At 33.5% G+C, this 17,546-nt stretch overlaps 1 long non-coding RNA gene across 2 annotated transcripts; it reads right to left on the bottom strand.

The window, feature by feature from the left end:
- Nucleotides 1-4,686: 4,686 nt before the first annotated feature.
- On the bottom strand, nt 4,687-15,720 carry LOC134694947 (uncharacterized). 2 transcript variants are annotated; one of them, XR_010102659.1, is made up of 3 exons: nt 15,607-15,720; nt 11,772-11,859; nt 4,687-4,989 (listed from the first exon to the last, which is right to left on the bottom strand). It is a non-coding gene; the product is annotated as an uncharacterized LOC134694947 (long non-coding RNA). The 2 variants fall into 2 exon arrangements; XR_010102658.1 differs by lacking the exon at nt 15,607-15,720 and adding an exon at nt 13,769-13,888.
- Between the last annotated feature and the right edge of the window lie 1,826 nt (nt 15,721-17,546).

The following is a 17,546-nucleotide window of genomic DNA, read 5'->3' as shown; positions in this document are numbered from 1 at the left end:
GTCTTTACCCTCTAAAGCCAGTCCTAACCATCCCTTTGTGGTATGGAAAATTGTGGTATAATTTCAGAGAGACCCATACAACGTTCCACAAGTTATTGTCTGGATACAATGAAAATGCTTTTTGGGGCCCTAATTTTGGCCTGTTGGGACCATAACCCCAAAAATCAATCCCAACCTACCAACAGTTTAGCATACTATATATAAATATGCCAGTAGTTGAACAACAGTTATATAACTATCCTAGCTGTTATTAAATTTGTGCTAAATCATGTTTGGTCAGCCTGTAAATAATTAAAATAGAAACTTATCAGCTTCTGGGAAGAAAAGAAAATGTCTCCATAATCAAAGAAAACACGTTTGAGTCTCACAACCGAAATAGACAGGATACACTTAGCTGCTGCTAAAACTGATGAAAAGCTACAACTCTATCTAGTAACTGAGAAGTGCTACAATAGTTATAAATAAGCAGCACATAAACAGTAACAAGAAAGGCTGTTAACCTGTTAAATTTTAGACGGCAGCAATTTCAATATTTTAAGTTATCAGATTGATGAAGGAAACACAAACTACATGAGACAAAACAGAAAAAGTGCACTTCCATTAGACTAGTACATCCTACCCTTACTATGAAATCACATTCTCTCACAGATGTCCTCCCTCTCTAAATTTCAATTACATTCATATACCCTCACCCTCCCCATCTTTTTATTTTTCTCCCTCTCTTTCTCGCTCGTTCACACTTTCATGACACCCTTAACCACCAACCACCTACCACCTATAATACCCCTTATGCCTCGTGTTAAGTCCCTATGAGAAAATTGGGTTAGTAGATGAATATGATATTATAAGATGTACCAGATATGGAAGAACTTAAATTTTAGAAATATGAAGGAAATTTTGATACACAACATAAAAATATGATCCTGAGCCACTTTTAGAAATGTAGTCTTATTTTCTACACATAATGGTTATCATAGCATTCATACAAAAGATTAACAGCCAAAGTTACAGAAAGCCAAATTGTGTAATGTAAATTTTAAAAATAGAATGCTACCTTGATTGATAAACATTATGAATGCCAAAAGTGTATATTTAACTTTCATTTTTAAGTGTTTGGGTGTGTTGATGAAAAAATATGTTGAAAAAAAACATACATGAAAAATGCCAAATGGTATAAAAATCCAAATAGTTCAAAACACATAAAGCAAAAAGCCAAATGAAAAATGCCAAAGTTTAAAAAAGCCAAATGGTATTAAAAACCTGTCTGCTTGTACTAGCCAGCTGGCCTGTGGGTTAGCTGGACTTTAAGGTGCTAGTTCACCAAGACAAATGCCCACAGTTAGTTCACTTATCTTTTCCTTTTGGAGTACCAGTTTTTAAGTCTTTGATTTGACTAGGGGGCAAAACATTTTTACTAAATAAAAAAAAAATAAAAAAAAAAAACAAGTCTCTTGTACAAGTTAAATTTTAAGTCTTAAAAGTAAAATATTCCCTTTGTCCCCCATTCCCAAAATGGATTGATAAAATAAAAAAAAAAACCTTTTCCCCTTAAAAGCATGTTACAGAGCTTTCACATGCTGAAAACAGTAAAACATCCCCTATTTGGAGAAACATTCCCAATTAGAATTTGATAAAATAAAATAAAATACCCAGTCCCTTTTAAAACAATAAGATATTTCCAATTAAAATTTAGATAAAAATAGTAAAATATCTCAAATTTAAAATTTGATAAAAACAATTAAAATACCCATTTCCCCTTAAAAGCATGTTACAGAGCTTCACATGCAGACTGAGCCCCCTCACTCTCAGTTTGTATCAGTAAAAACAGTAAAATACCCCAAATTAAAATTTGGATAAAAAAAATTAAAATACCCATTTCCCCTTAAAAGAATGTTACAGAGCTTCACATGCAGACTGAGCCCCCTCACTCTCAGTTTGTATCAGTAAAAACAGTAAAATACCCTAAATTAAAATTTGGATAAAAACAATTAAAATACCCATTTCCCCTTAAAAGCATGTTACAGAGCTTCACATGCAGACTGAGCCCCCTCACTCTCAGTTTGTATCAGTAAAAACAGTAAAATACCCCAAATTAAAATTTTGATAAAAACCATTAAAATACCCATTTCCCCTTAAAAGCATGTTACAGAGCTTCACATGCAGACTGAGCCCCCTCACTCTCAGTTTGTATCAGTAAAAACAGTAAAATACCCCAAATTAAAATTTGGATAAAAACAATTAAAATACCCATTTCCCTTTAAAAGCATGTTACAGAGCTTCGCATGCAGACTGAGCCCCCTCACTCTCAGTAAAAATTTGTATCAGTAAAAACAGTAAAATACCCCAAATTAAAATTTGGATAAAAACAATTAAAATACCCATTTCCCTTTAAAAGCATGTTACAGAGCTTCACATGCAGACTGAGCCCCCTCACTCTCAGTTTTTATCAGTAAAAACAGTAAAATACCCCAAATTAAAATTCGGATAAAAACAATTAAAATACCCATTTCCCTTTAAAAGCATGTTACAGAGCTTCACATGCAGACTGAGCCCCCTCACTCTCAGTAAAAATTTGTATCAGTAAAAACAGTAAAATACCCCAAATTAAAATTTGGATAAAAACAATTAAAATACCCATTTCCCTTTAAAAGCATGTTACAGAGCTTCACATGCAGACTGAGCCCCCTCACTCTCAGTAAAAATTTGTATCAGTAAAAACAGTAAAATACCCCAAATTAAAATTTGGATAAAAACAATTAAAATACCCATTTCCCCTTAAAAGCATGTTACAGAGCTTCACATGCAGACTGAGCCTCCTCGCTCTCAGTTTGTACCGTAAAAGCAAAAATGTTTTGACTGAGCCTCCGCACATCAGTCAGACTGAGCCTCCGCACATCAGTCAGACTGAGCCACTGCACATCAGTCGAACTGAGCCTCCTCACTCTCAGTTTGTATCAGTAAGAATGGATACTTGATACGTATGGTAGGGGACGTTACTATACCTAGAGCAGAGGTATAGTATCTGTGAACCCTAAACACAGAAGGCGACTTAACTTCCCATACGTGTACACAAGTATCCAATGCTAACTGATACATAATGTTTTTCATGTCAGACACTGAAAATGATTTTTAAATGTAACAACTGAAATAATAATAAAAACCTTGATTCCAAGTTGCCTGTGTTAAGAAGTGAAATAACTTTTTTATACAAGATATCTAATTTTAGGATTGAATAAGATGTTGCATTCTGGTAAACACAGTGTGACAGCAAATCAACTATACAGTAAAACAAGAAAGTTTCAAAATTCAGGGGAGTGTGAGATCTCACAAACATGTTTAACCCGCCGCATTTTTGCGCCTGTCTTAAGTCAGGAGCCTCTGGCCTTTGTTAGTCTTGTATCATTTTAATTTTAGTTTCTTGTGTACAATTCGGAAATTAGTATGGTGTTCATTATCACTGAACTAGTATATATTTGCTTTGGGGCCAGCTGAAGGATGCCACTGGGTGCGGGAATTTCTCGCTGCATTGAAGACCAGTTGGTGACCTTCTGCTGTTGTTTTTTTCTATGGTCAGGTTGTCTCTGACACATTTCCCATTTCCATTCTCAATTTTATTTAATCATTATCTTTACAAATTATGACTTGGATGGTGAATTGCCTCATTGACACTCATACCACATACTCATATCTATCTAACAATGAATTGTTATAAGTTTATTATATGGCAAGCTGTTTTATTATTTATTCCAATTTCAAGATATCTCATATAATTAATTAATAAGATATCTTAAATATAATGTACTCATAAAATAAATAAGATATCTCATATAGCAAATACAATATCTTATATAATCTGTTTTTCTAAGATATCTTATATAATATAGAAGATATTGGATATCTTATATAGTTTATAAGATATCCTATGTAGTATATAAGATATAGTACATATACTTTATCTTCTTAAGTTTATTAGATATCTTATAAACATATTTTATATAAGATATCTTATAAACTATATATGATATCTCATAAGCTATATGTGATATCTCATAAACTATGTATGATATTGCATGAACTATATAACATATCTAATGAATTATATAAGATATCTAATGAACTATATAAGATATCTTTTTAAACTATTTGATATATAAACTATATAAAATATCTTATAAAGTTAATGAGATATCTTATAAGTTAATGCTTTTCTTTATTAGATATCTTATAAATTATATAAGATATCTTTTATAATATAGAAGATATCATAGATATCTTATAAATTGTATAATACATCTTATATATTATAGGAGATATCATATATAATTTATAAGATATCTTATAAAGTATATAAGATACCTTATATAAAATACGTTTATATAGTTATCTCTCTTTCGTATGGAATCCATGATACACTATAAGGTATTCATTATCTTTGAACATTGGCATTTATTTTAAGGATAGTTGTCTCATTTGAAATCCTACCATTTATCATTTTCTTTTAATATGGCTGAGAGATAAATGTAGTTTTCTGTGTGAATAACCAGTGCATTGAGTTGTACGTTCAGGCTAAAAATAAACTTGTAAATTTCAAGAACTAGTATATAAGAATTTATTTTGTAATAAGTTTCAAGAAAGAAAATAAGAAATGAGCAAAAATTTTCCAATTCATACTCAGAATTTACTGTCTTAATCAAATTCTACTGAAATCTGAAGGCGGCAGTACAAGTTCTTCAATTCTTTAAACATGTCAAATATATACACATGTTTGCCACAGCCAATTATTTGCCTTGTAAGTCTTCATATGAAAAATACCACATTTGGGTCATACAAATGCTAGTCCAGATAAAATCCATGTAGTCTTTAAATTATTTGATAAATGTCTCATTTCTGTTTAGGCTTCACTTCTAATACAACTGAATTTATTCAAAGATGACGTGCTGATAACTCCTCTTCAAACATAATAGCTTGTTCTGAACTTCTCTCAACATACTGAAAAGTAAAAATAACATTTATTATTCCTAAAGTATGGTTGACCTAAAATGGTTTAACTTTATAAATTGTTATTTGGATGGAGAGTCGTCTCATTGGCACTCATACCACACCTTCCTATACCTTTTGTTAGAGTTTAATCAGCCATTCATATGAAAAGTTTAATTTGATAAATTTTGAATTGGTAATTTTTTATAAAAAAAAGATGTGGTATGATTGCCAATGAGACAACTCTCAACAAGAGACCAAATGACCAGAAATTAACAACTGTAGTATAAGCCACAGTATGGCCTTCAACAATAAGCAAAGCCCATACAACATGGTCAGCTATAAAAGGCTTCAAAATTTCCATTGTAAAATAATTCAAACGAGAAAAACTAATGCCCTAATAAAAGTACAAAATAAGGAACAATGACTGAAGGTACACGGCTAAACAATCTCCATGGAATGAGATGTGCCACTGCTAATACAACTGCATACCAAATACCATTGACTCATTATAAGTCGTTCCCTTTAAACAAACCTAAAAACAAACATTAACTTGTAAACTATGTTAAAGTTTCAAATTCAATGAACCATGATCAGGGGTGGGGCTATATAATCTCCATGGAAATGATACTTTCAAATGCTAATACATTTGCATACCAAATATCATTGACTTAACATTAGCAGTTCATCTTAAACTAATCTAATCACAAACTAATACATGTAAACTAAGCAAAAGTTTCAAAGTCAATAGACCATGACTGAGGGGGCGTGCCAAATATTCTCCATGGAATTGAGATGTGCTAATGCTTATACAACTGAACACCATTTAACATTGGCCTACCACTAATGGTTCCCCATAAATTGACCTAATCACAACCTAATACAAGCTGGAAACAGCATACCTATGTCTCACTTTTTGACTCAGTCAAGGCGAGACAAAAAAACAAATATGTGAGACAGCCAAAAATAACTACCACTGAATTACAGTCTCCTGACTTGGGACAGACACATTCATACATATTGTGGTGGGGTTAGACATGTTAGTACGAAGCACCTAACAGTCCCCAATCTGGGAAAGTTGTGTCAATGTCAGATAAATCCAAAAGGGGAATAAGAGGATGGGGAAGGGGGACCAAAAGGTAAAAATGTGTGTACACAGAGGTGGATTAAAAGGGGCCCTATTTTCTGGGGAGATTTATGTTGATTATATAGGGAATCACTGTCCCTTGACAGGAGCGGGTCCCCTCATAGGCATTCAATGGGCCCCCACTGATGAACATTTCTGGATCTACCACTTGTACATAGGAACTAGACAAAATGAAAAAAACAGTGTCTCGCCTACTTTTGCTGTTAGTCCCAGGTTCAACAAAGTATGTTAGGTAAAAATCCAAGCTCAGTTATGTTAAAAACTTGAACTGCAGACTATATGTAATGTTATCTAGAAGAACAAGAGTGCACACGCTGATATGTCTCGCCTTCTTTACTAATCATTGATATTATGTTGATAGTCCTAAGTATCACCTTCTTTACTAATCATTGATATTATGTTGATAGTCCTAAGTATAGAGCTTTATTAAAAACTGTCACATAAACTTAACATTAACCAAGATAACTAAACAAAGACCAATGAACCATGAAAATGAGGTCAATGTCAGATGAACCATGCCAGGCAGACATGAACAGCTAACAATGCTTCCATACAACAAATATAGTTGACCTATTCCCTATCATATTTTAAGAAAAATATGCCTAATTACAAAACCTTAACACTGAGCAATGAACCATGAAAATGAGGTTGAGGTCAAATAAAACCTGTGCGACTGACATATAGATCATAAAATATTTCCATACACCAAATATAGTTGACCTATGGCATATAGTATTAGATAACAAGACCAAAACTCAAAAACTTAACTTTGACCACAACCATGAAAATGAGGTCAAGGTCAGATGCCCGCTAGACATGTACACCTTACAATCATTCCATACAACAAATATAGTAGATCTATTGCATAAAGTATGAGAAAAACAGACCAACACACAAAAACTTAACAATAACCTCTGAACCATGAAAATGAGGTCAAGGTCAGATGACACCTGCCAGTTGGACATGTACACCTTACAGTCCTTCCACACATGGAATATACTAGCCCTATTGCTTACAAGAGTGCACACACTGAAATGTCTCGCCTTCTTAACTAATCCTTGATACTACCTTGATAGACCTAAATATAAAGCTTTATTACAACTGTCACATAAACTCAACATTAACCAAGGAAATGAAACATTGATCAATGAACCATGAAAATGAGGTCAAGGTCAGATGACACCTGCCAGTTGGACATGTACACCTTACAGTTCTTCCATACACCGAATATACTAGACCTATTGCTTATAGTATCTGAGATATGGACTCGACCACGAAACTTAACCTTGTTCACTGATCCATGAAATGAGGTCGAGGTCAAGTAAAAACTGTCTGACAGGCATGAGGACCTTATAGTTATCCAATTACTTATAATACGAGAGAAATTAACATTACAAAAAATCTTAACTTTTTTTCAAGTAGTCACTGAACCATGAAAATGAGGTCAAGGACATTGGACATATGACTGACGGAAAGTTTGTAACATAAGGCATCTATATACAAAGTATGATACATCCAGGTCTTCTACCTTCTAAACTATAAAGCTTTTAAGAAGTGAGCTAACACCGCCGCCGCCGTAGCCGCTGGATCACTATCCCTATGTGGAGCTTTCTGCAACAAAAGTTGCAGGCTCGACAATAGTATCTGAGATATGAACTTGACCACCAAAACTTAACCTTGTTCACTGATCCATGAAATGAGGTCGAGGTCAAGTGAAAACTCTCTGACCAGCATGAGGACCTTGCAAGGTATGCACATACCAAATATGATTATCCTATTACTTATCATAAGAGAGAATTCAACATTACAAAATATTTGAACTTTTTTTCAAGTGGTCACTGAACCATGAAAGTGAGGTCAAGGACATTGGACATGGGACTGACAGAAAAATCGTAACATGAGGCATATATATACAAAGCATGAAGCATCCAGGTCTTCCACATTCTAAACTATAAAGCTTTTAAAAAGTGAGCTAACAACGCCGCCCATAGGCCGATCCAGGGGGAGGGGAGTCTGGGGGCCTGGGCCCCCCTTTTCGTAGGAAAAATTTGGTTGATTATATAGGGAATCACTGAAGCATTCCTTCTAGATACTAGTCTTTGATTATAAACAAGCTTCTGTCCAAGTTTGGTAGACATCCAGGATGTCCATAATGTTAACTGGCAGAAAAAACTAAGACCATTTATAAGTATAAATTACGGTTAAACAGATTTTTTTTTTTAACAAAAATTTAAGTTGTCAAAATTTCATTAGCTTTGACCACAGAGTGAATATTTGTGGACTAAGCTGATGACACAATGTAGGAACACTATGTCTACCTATGAGTCAAAAGTCACAGGCCTGGACAAAACTTTATTACATAGCAATCAGAATAGTAGGTATGTGATGTGCCATATAAATGAAGACAGGTTAATATCCCTGTCATGTGCATTGGAAGTCATTTTCATATCGTTCAATTTAAAAAAATTATCCTATCAATTTAAAATATATGTTGTATTTTCAATGAGATATCTTATTTAATTTGAAATTAATAACATATTAGATATATCATACATTTAAAACATATTTTTTAAAGTAAATATTTGCATACTTTGCATAACCTCAAATTAAAATAAGATATGACATAACATAACAAGAATGTGTGTCAAAAACTACCTAGACCAAAAACTTTAACCTGAACTTTGCACTATCATTTTCTATTTTCAGTGGACTGTGAAATTAAGGTCAAAACTTTAATTTGGTAATAAAACTAGAAAGATCATACCATGGGGAACATGTGTACTAAGTTTCAAGTTGATTAGACTTCAACCTTCATCAAAAATTTGTAAGGGTTCCGCGGAACCCAGTGTCTCGCCTACTTTTGCTTTAAATGGCAGGCTCAACAAAAATGAGGGAAAAAATCAATAAAAATATTCCTCTTGATACTATCTTTTGAATGTAAGAAGCTTCTGTACAAGTTTGGTAAAAATCAAGGATAGTTAATGAATCTAAGGCCACACCAATTTAATTTCTTGTTCTACGGATTTTTGGACTCCAAAATTTGGGGCGAGCGAGCGATTTGAAAATTTTAATAAAAAAATATTTAATTTGCAAATTTTTGAGGCGAAGCTTGAAAAGTAGAGGCGAGCGACTAAATTTTTTTTTTGTAAACATAAAATAGTAGGTTTTAACTATATATTAAAACTTGACTTATCACTTGTACTTTGACATTTCTTTAATTTCTGAAGTATTGTTTCCCTATTCACCAAGAAATAATTAAATCTGGTCTATGGGGACCTGGTCTATGTATGACAATGAGACAATTCTCCATCCAAGTCATATTCAGTTTGGGGGCAACCCTTAATGTTATAAATTTATCCCTTTTACATGTTTTATGAGGGATCAATATAAGTTATAAAATATTTGTTTGTTTAAAAGGGTTCATATTTTCTCAAAGAACTATATATCTATCTGGTATTAAAATAAATGGTCAAAACATTTTTGTAATATTCCTGGACTTTAACCATGTTAACACGTTTACTTTAACAGTTTATGATTAATATTCAAAATATTAAAGTGGACCACTCTTTTAGAAAAAGCTGTTTAAAATATGATGTAACTCTCCTCTTTTTTGAGTACAAAATTATAAGTTTTTAAAGGTTTTGTATATAAGAACTAACCAATCCTTGGTCATGTTGGTATTTCTATTTTCTTTTCTACATCAGTAAAATGACCCCTTGTCTGAGGGTGGGTTGTTCTCAACCTGATAATAGCAAACACAGGTCTAAGTACGACCTTTTACACAGGGCTTTGATACAGACCAAACAGCAAGCTAAAAAGGACTCCAAATTTTTTAGCGTACACAATTCGAACAGGAAAACCAACGATCTAATTAGTCCAAATAATTATAATAGCCTTTCAAGACGTCATAATTATTTGGACTACGATCTAATATGGTATCCGATCGGGAAAATACCAATGAACAACATCAACAAACGATGCAGAACGACAGGCCCCTGAATCGATCAGGACAGGTGCATGAACATGCAGCGGCTATGGATAGTTTTGTTTCGCCAGCATTTAATATGATTGCAGTTGAAGGCAAATCCTTCAGAAGTTCTTTGTACTTTATTTTAACAACGAACATTTGTTGATAGGGAATATAAGTAAGGGGGAAAGAAACTATTTTTTGTTCTTAAAAGGTATTTCTGTTGTTCTAAATTTTTATCGGAGCACTCCCGCTTTGGATAAATAGGTTTCATGCTAAAACAAATATTCTTACAGATATTAACACGGTTTGGTGGGGTGCTTTTATGTTTAAAATCGTTATATACAGGTTTGACTGTGATTTTAAAAACAGATGTTGATATCTTTTGGAAATTTACCAAAAAGAAAAACAGTGCGGGAAATGGACATGATTACATTTCCGGATGCGGGAAGCGGGAATATAAAAAAAATTAAAAAAATCTGTTTTGAAAAAAATTGGTGCGGGCGGGTCCGTCGAACAAGGAATCAAATTGGTGTGGCCTAATAAACGTTTTGAAAACTTTAACTGCAGACTGTATGTTATGTTAACTGGAAGAAAATCTAAGTCCATTTAAAAGTAAAATACAGAAAAAATGGAGTTATCTTTTTACAAAATTTACTTCTGGATACTATCTTATGATCATAAATAAGCTTCTGTCCAAGTTTGGTACAAACCCAGGATACTTAAAAGAAAGTTATTAAAATTTTAAAAACTTTAACCACAGAGTGAATGTAATGTTTCCCTGCCGAAAAATTAAGTCCATTTAAAAGTCAAAATGAAAGTAAAATACGGAAAAAATGGATTTATTTTTTTACAAAATGTACTTCTGGATACTATCTTATGATCATAAACAAGTTTCTGTCCAAAGTTTGATTCAAACCAAGGATATTTTAAGAAAGTTATTAGAATTCAAAAAACTGTAACCACAGAGTGAATGTAATGTTTCCCTGCAGAAAAAAACTCAGTTCATTTATAAGTAAAATACAAAATTTACCTCTGGATACTATCTTATGATCATAAACAAGATTCTGTCCAAGTTTGGTAGAAATCCAGTATAGTTTAAAAAGTTATTAAAATTTCAAAAACTTTAACCACAGAGTGAATATTTGTGGACGCCGCCGACAACGACGACACCGACGAAATGTAGGATGCTTAGTCTTGCTTTTTTGACTAAAGTCGATTGCTTGACAAAAAGTACCTCGACCAAAAACTTAAGTAACCTGTCAGAAAGCGGGACGGACGGACTAATGAATGAACAGTCGAATGGACAGGTGAACAAATGGATACACAGACCAGAAAACATAATGCCCCTCTACTATCCTATGTGGGACATAAAAAAACATAATGCCGCTCTACTAGCATAGGTGGGGCATAAAAAAACTACATTTTTTTATTTAAATTGCAAGTCACAATTTATAAAGTAAACCAGTCATAGGCGAATCAAGGGGGGGAGGGTTCCGTGTTTTGGGAAAAATTTGGTTGATTATATAGGGAACCACTGAATCATTCTGTGTTATGTGTGGCGTTATATCATTTTCATATTGATCATCAATATATGAATTTAAAGAAACATAGCGTGACGTCAGTACTATTGATTTATATAATTTTCAAGTCGAGACAATAAACAGAATGCAAACCTACCTTGTATGAGGTACAAATGTCCTGTATAAACAAAACTCTGGAACCCTTGTGGTACTACATCATGTACAATCTTAGTCTGGTTCGATATCTGCAATAAAAACATAATCATGACTGTTGCTGCTAAAAGTTAAATTTGTTTATACACTTTTAAACCGAGATATATTATGTAATTTGTCTAACAAAATGATTGTGTGCTAATATTTTTTTTAATGATTACGATGTTTAAGTTTTTATCCCCCCCCCCAAACAAAAATGGGCGAACGAACTCAGGGTGAATGGACAAGATACCAGAAATATTGGAACATGACTTCAAACATGTTTCCACAATTGATGTAATTGATTCACAAAACTTGGCAAATTGATAATTAGTCCTGACATGTTTAACCTTCAAAATATCTAGAATCTTTCATTTTGACCATTTCAGGGGCGTAGCTGCCGTTAGGCACTATAGGCACGTGCCTACACATAATTTTTGCACAAATATTTTTTTTATTAAAAAAAAATAATAAACAAGTTACAACGTTATTCGTAGATGAACGCCAGTGAAGTTGCCAAAACTCTTTAATCATCGATGACGAATATCATTCGTACACTCGTCTCTCGTCCTTAAGTTAGTGAATGGAATATTGGATATAATTGAATGTTATATATGATTTTACGTACTTATATTAAACAAAAACTTTGGTTCAGATAGTTTCACTTCTGTCAATAAAAATTTGAATGAACCTCAATTTAAAGACATGATTTTTTTAATTATAGTTGTTGTTAGTTTTCAACTAGCTATCCACTTTGTCTTCACCCGACCTACAATAAAACCCTTGCCAATGTTGGTCGTCTGTTTGGCTGTGTGGGATGTATAAATACACAGTCACGTCTGGTCAGAATTGGGACAGTAAATCCGACGCTTAGCTATAGAGAGAATGCTACTCTTTGATGAGTTCGTAGTTGGTCTACTGAAAGGCAAAGTTTCTGCTCCTATCCAATAATCCATCATTTTCCGATGTAATGCATGAATGCATGGCATTTTAAAATTTCCAGAACTTCGTCCCGTACGACACCTATTACAGGACCTAGCTCCCTGTTGTATTTATTGTAAAAAAATCAAATTGTCCTGAACTTGCATAAATATTTATGAAAATCCTGAACTTGCATAAATATTTATGAAAATCAATCAATCAACTAGTTTCCAGTAACTTTGGGTACTCTCCAATCTGTGTGTAATGACCACAATTATCAAATTCATAAGCAGATAGGGATTTTAAAGTAAAGAATATAAAGATATATGAATTTCTTAAATTTTGTTACGATAGTATGAACAGAACAGAACTTTTGCATAAGCCAGGCATCGACTATGTGTGTATGTGTTTGTGTGGCTTCGGTGAAGGTTTAAGAATTAAAAACTTGATGTTTGATGTCTAGCCAAAAGGATAGTTTTATTATATAGTAATATCATTATTTACGTGCCTATTTTTTTAATGAACGATCGTCAATATGTACTAATAATCAAATTAAACGTATTTATCAGAGATATGAAAATACCAAACAGGGTGGACTGCTTAATCAAAAGGATACACTAATATATGTACAATGCATATTGTAAATATTTATATATATATTTCCGATTGTACTGCGTTTATATTTAATTCACCAGTCAGATGTTATGGTAAATTATTCATAATTCTTCGAACTTTTCATCGCGTATATTATAATTTTCTTGATTAAATAACCAATAAATTTAATATTTTTTACATAAAATTTTGCAGCTAAAACGCTGAAAACCGTTTTCCGTCGGGGGGCTTCGCCCCCCTGAACCCCCTACCAGGGCTCTGCCCTGGACCTTCTGGGGGCCTTTAGCGGCCCCCAGACCCCCTGCCGATTGGTGCCTACAGTTGACCAAGTACCTAGCTACGCCCCTGCATTTTATGCAATAAAATCATATTAGTTATATATATGTTGAAATATGACATATTACAAATGTATAACATTAGAAAACTTACCTTTTTTATTTATAAAATCAAAGATGTCCATTAAATATGAGTACAAACTATATCAGCACCCCTCAGTTCAAGATATAAGCAAATTCTAACCAAGACAATAGAATTTCCCTCCAAAAAAGACATGTGACTTATTGAACCAATCATTATAAAGAAGAGAGAGTTGTGATACCCCAAACTTGTAAGACCTTGTAAAACCTAAACAGTTATAACAAACCTAACTCATTGGTCCATGAAGACAATCACTAGTGCATGACTTGAAACTACTCACTAAGCAACTTAGAATTAAAAATATTAACTCATCAGATATCTATTTAGCATGCTTAGAATATTGTTATTAAAAGAATTAATAATTAATAATTGTTAACCTCAGCTAGTCTGTCTATAAGTTTATTCACTGGAAGTTTTGCCAGTTTCATGCAATATGGGGCAATCATTATCTGATTCAATTTTTTTTTATCTGCATCTGCAGAAATATTGCATACAAGTGTTATGTAATACCAAAAGATTACATCCCAGCTCCTTTGTTCTAACAGAGGTAATCTGAGAAGGATCACCCCTACCAGATCACCCCAGTTTGAGTTTCTTTATTGTGCATGCTTTCCTTTGTTCTGTAACATTTTGGCAGGAATATAAAACTTAATTAATTATACGGAGAAGAATATTTATCAAAATTCACGTCGAAAAAATCCAGTGTATATGGACTATATGCTGGGATTCGAACTCATGCAAGACCTTTGGCATATCAAGCCACAACACATATACCACTACACGGTACTGGGAACAACTGGATACGAACTAATAATTAACAAACTTAAGGAAGCAATATTTTTTAAAGTGGGCTGAGTTGGCAGACCTTAATTCATTGGGGTTTAAACATTTTTCGTTAATAAGTGAGTTTTCAGACTGATTCTTCAATTTGATTTTACACTTCAAAAGTGGGGCGGGTCTGTAAACAAGCATAGGGCAATTTTTTTTGTCAAGTGGGATATAGTATGGGCCAAATGGCAAGTGGGGCAAGTTGACATTGTTTGATATCTACTCATCTTGTTCGGGGGTCATAAAGGGTATACATCATATAGTAATATATAAAGTAATTATTTTAATGGTTGTGTGGCATTCTAAACTAGATCTTTTGAATAGTAAATGTAAATGGTTTTTTTTCTCTAATCTGAATGACCTGGAATGTAAAATAGTTATCCCATTCGTTATTTTATAAGGAATGACTGTTATATTTTTTTCTTTCTATAAAGAAATAAAATAAAAAAATTGGTGCACACTGAAAAATGCGTGTATAGCGAGTTATTTAACAGTTAATATTACAATCATTTCTTTTAATTATAACGTAGAAAACAATGAAACACGTTGATGATGTTACGGTCACATGACTAAATTATGTATATGGGCTGATAACAAAATAACGTCAGCCAATCAAAAGACATATGTTACATCCAAAATTAAATTATTAGTACATGTATCTTAAAAACACTGCAGCTGTTAATAAGTTGGGCAAGTTAAAATAGAGCTCACTCAGAAATTGTGTTTCTTTTCATTTTGTTTTCTTTTATAGAAGTATTAACCATACAAATGAGGGCCCTCATGGGGTTTTTGATTATGTGATTACTTGGCCGTTTTTTTAATGATTATTTGATTATTAAGCCAAATATTTCATGATTATTTGATTACCTAGGACTGCATTTTTAGTTTATGATTATTTGATTACTAAAGATAAGCAAATATTTAATGATTATGTGATTATATAGGCAAAAAAATGGTGATTATGTGATTACTAGGACCCCCCCATGAGGGGCCTCACAAATGCAAATACTAGCATGCAGTACCAGCAAGCTCTCCCTGTATAAAATTCTTTTCATGCCTTGTTTATCCAAAGTTCTGTTCGCGTTGGGTCGGCTTCGTTTTCTCTTTGTTCTCTGTCCAAAGTGCCGAACTAGTAGTGGGAGATAACTCTATATGAGTAGCACTTCCAGAGTTGAGTGGGGATCAGGATGGGGTACGGCATCACTTTTTATAAGTTTGAACAGTGGCGGATTCAAAGGGGGCGTAGAGCCTAGATTTACGCAGAATCCGGTTCCCTTTCACATTCGCCAGTGGCGGATCCAGAACTTTTCCTCAGAGGGGCAGGCTGACTGACCTAAGGTGGGGGGGGGGGGGGGGCACTCCAGTCATGCTTCAGTGATTCCCTATATAATCCCCGGGCCCCCAGGCCCCCCTGGATCCGCCTATGTTCGCACTCTACAAGTTCGCGCCCAATTTTAATTGGTTTTGTGTTGAATAAATTGTAATAAAGTTTTGGCAAGTGTATTCTTATAAGTATAATTGTTGTCATTGTCTCAAAATAAAGTGAGACAACATTTTTGTTTGTGCTGAATAAATCTTTATTATATTTCGGATAGTGTATTGTTAAAAAAAAAATAATCCTTTCTAAATAAAGCGGAATTCTGTCAATGTTTTATTTTGTGTCGAAAAACTCTTAATCATGTTTTGGTTAGTGTATTGGTATAACTTTGTTTCATTGACGTGTTTCAAACTGAAGTGAGATTCTGACTACGTTTTTTTGTGTGTTGAATCAGAGACATATTATATAATATTATTATGATTCAATATTTTCAATATTTTATTAAAGTCTCACTACTTGCAATACATAAATATACAGTACATACAGAGTATATACACAATATAAAACAGACAATACACAAATATAAATTACAAGTACCATTCTATTAAGAATTACTGTGAGAGACTATAAAACCATTTCTATATAAAACTTGTACAACTGGCTAATTGAAGAGGTCTTTAATGATAAATGAAAATAACATTACTGGGATGGATAGTTGTCTCATTGGCACTCAGATATCACACCACATCTTCTTATATCATTTTACCTGTACTTTACCTGTTATTTACCTGTAAAAATTGTCGCAAATGAAAGAAAAAATCGTCGCAAATGAAATGCAGATCGGCGCAAATGCAAAACGCGTATGACATTTGCGCCGATTTTTACGATTTTGAAAATGTTCATTCTTTCATTTGCGCCGATTTCATTTTTTCATTTGCGCCGATTTTTATTTTTTCCCCTCCTTATTGAATTAACAGGTAAGTTAATACTTTTAAATGGGCTTATCACAGAGAAATCAAGACAAATCAAATGGCTATCCCAATTTTTCGGGTTTAATACATTCCTTCCCCCAAACTGAAATGGCGATGGCTGCTTCACGTATCTATGTCTGACGTTCTTTCTGATGACAGTATATATATCGCGGGACGGCTACAGTGCAGGCGATTTGCCAAGTTGTCACGATATCGCAGTAGCATGGGTTCGAATCCCGGCGAAAGCAAATTTACAGGTCTAACATTGTTAGGTTGATGTTTAGACGAGTTGTATATATATATAAAACACGTGTCTCATGTCCATCTCTAGATTAGCCTTCCGTGACAAGGTAACACTACGACTATTGAAGTTATATTTTTATATAGCGGATGTGTTCGAGTGGTCTAGAGCGCTGGACATGAGGCTAAGCGATTGGTGCTGTAGTGTATCAAAGGTGTGAGTTCGAATCCCGCTGAGGGATGAACAAAAAATTGTCAGTAGAAAATCTAAATCTAACACTGTTCGGAGTAATTTTCAGACTTATATATGCAATTCCTAATGAAATATTCAAGTACAGTAGTTGCGTAACCTTAAAAGCTATAACAAAACTTTTCAATTTAATACTTTCGTCGGGGTGCTACCCTACGAACTGGAACCTATCTTTTTTGATAC

Source organism: Mytilus trossulus, chromosome 13, assembly GCF_036588685.1.
Source record: "Mytilus trossulus isolate FHL-02 chromosome 13, PNRI_Mtr1.1.1.hap1, whole genome shotgun sequence".
Classification (NCBI taxonomy): domain Eukaryota; kingdom Metazoa; phylum Mollusca; class Bivalvia; order Mytilida; family Mytilidae; genus Mytilus; species Mytilus trossulus.
Note: the sequence above shows the minus strand (reverse complement) of the source record. Positions and strands in the feature narration are given on the sequence as shown.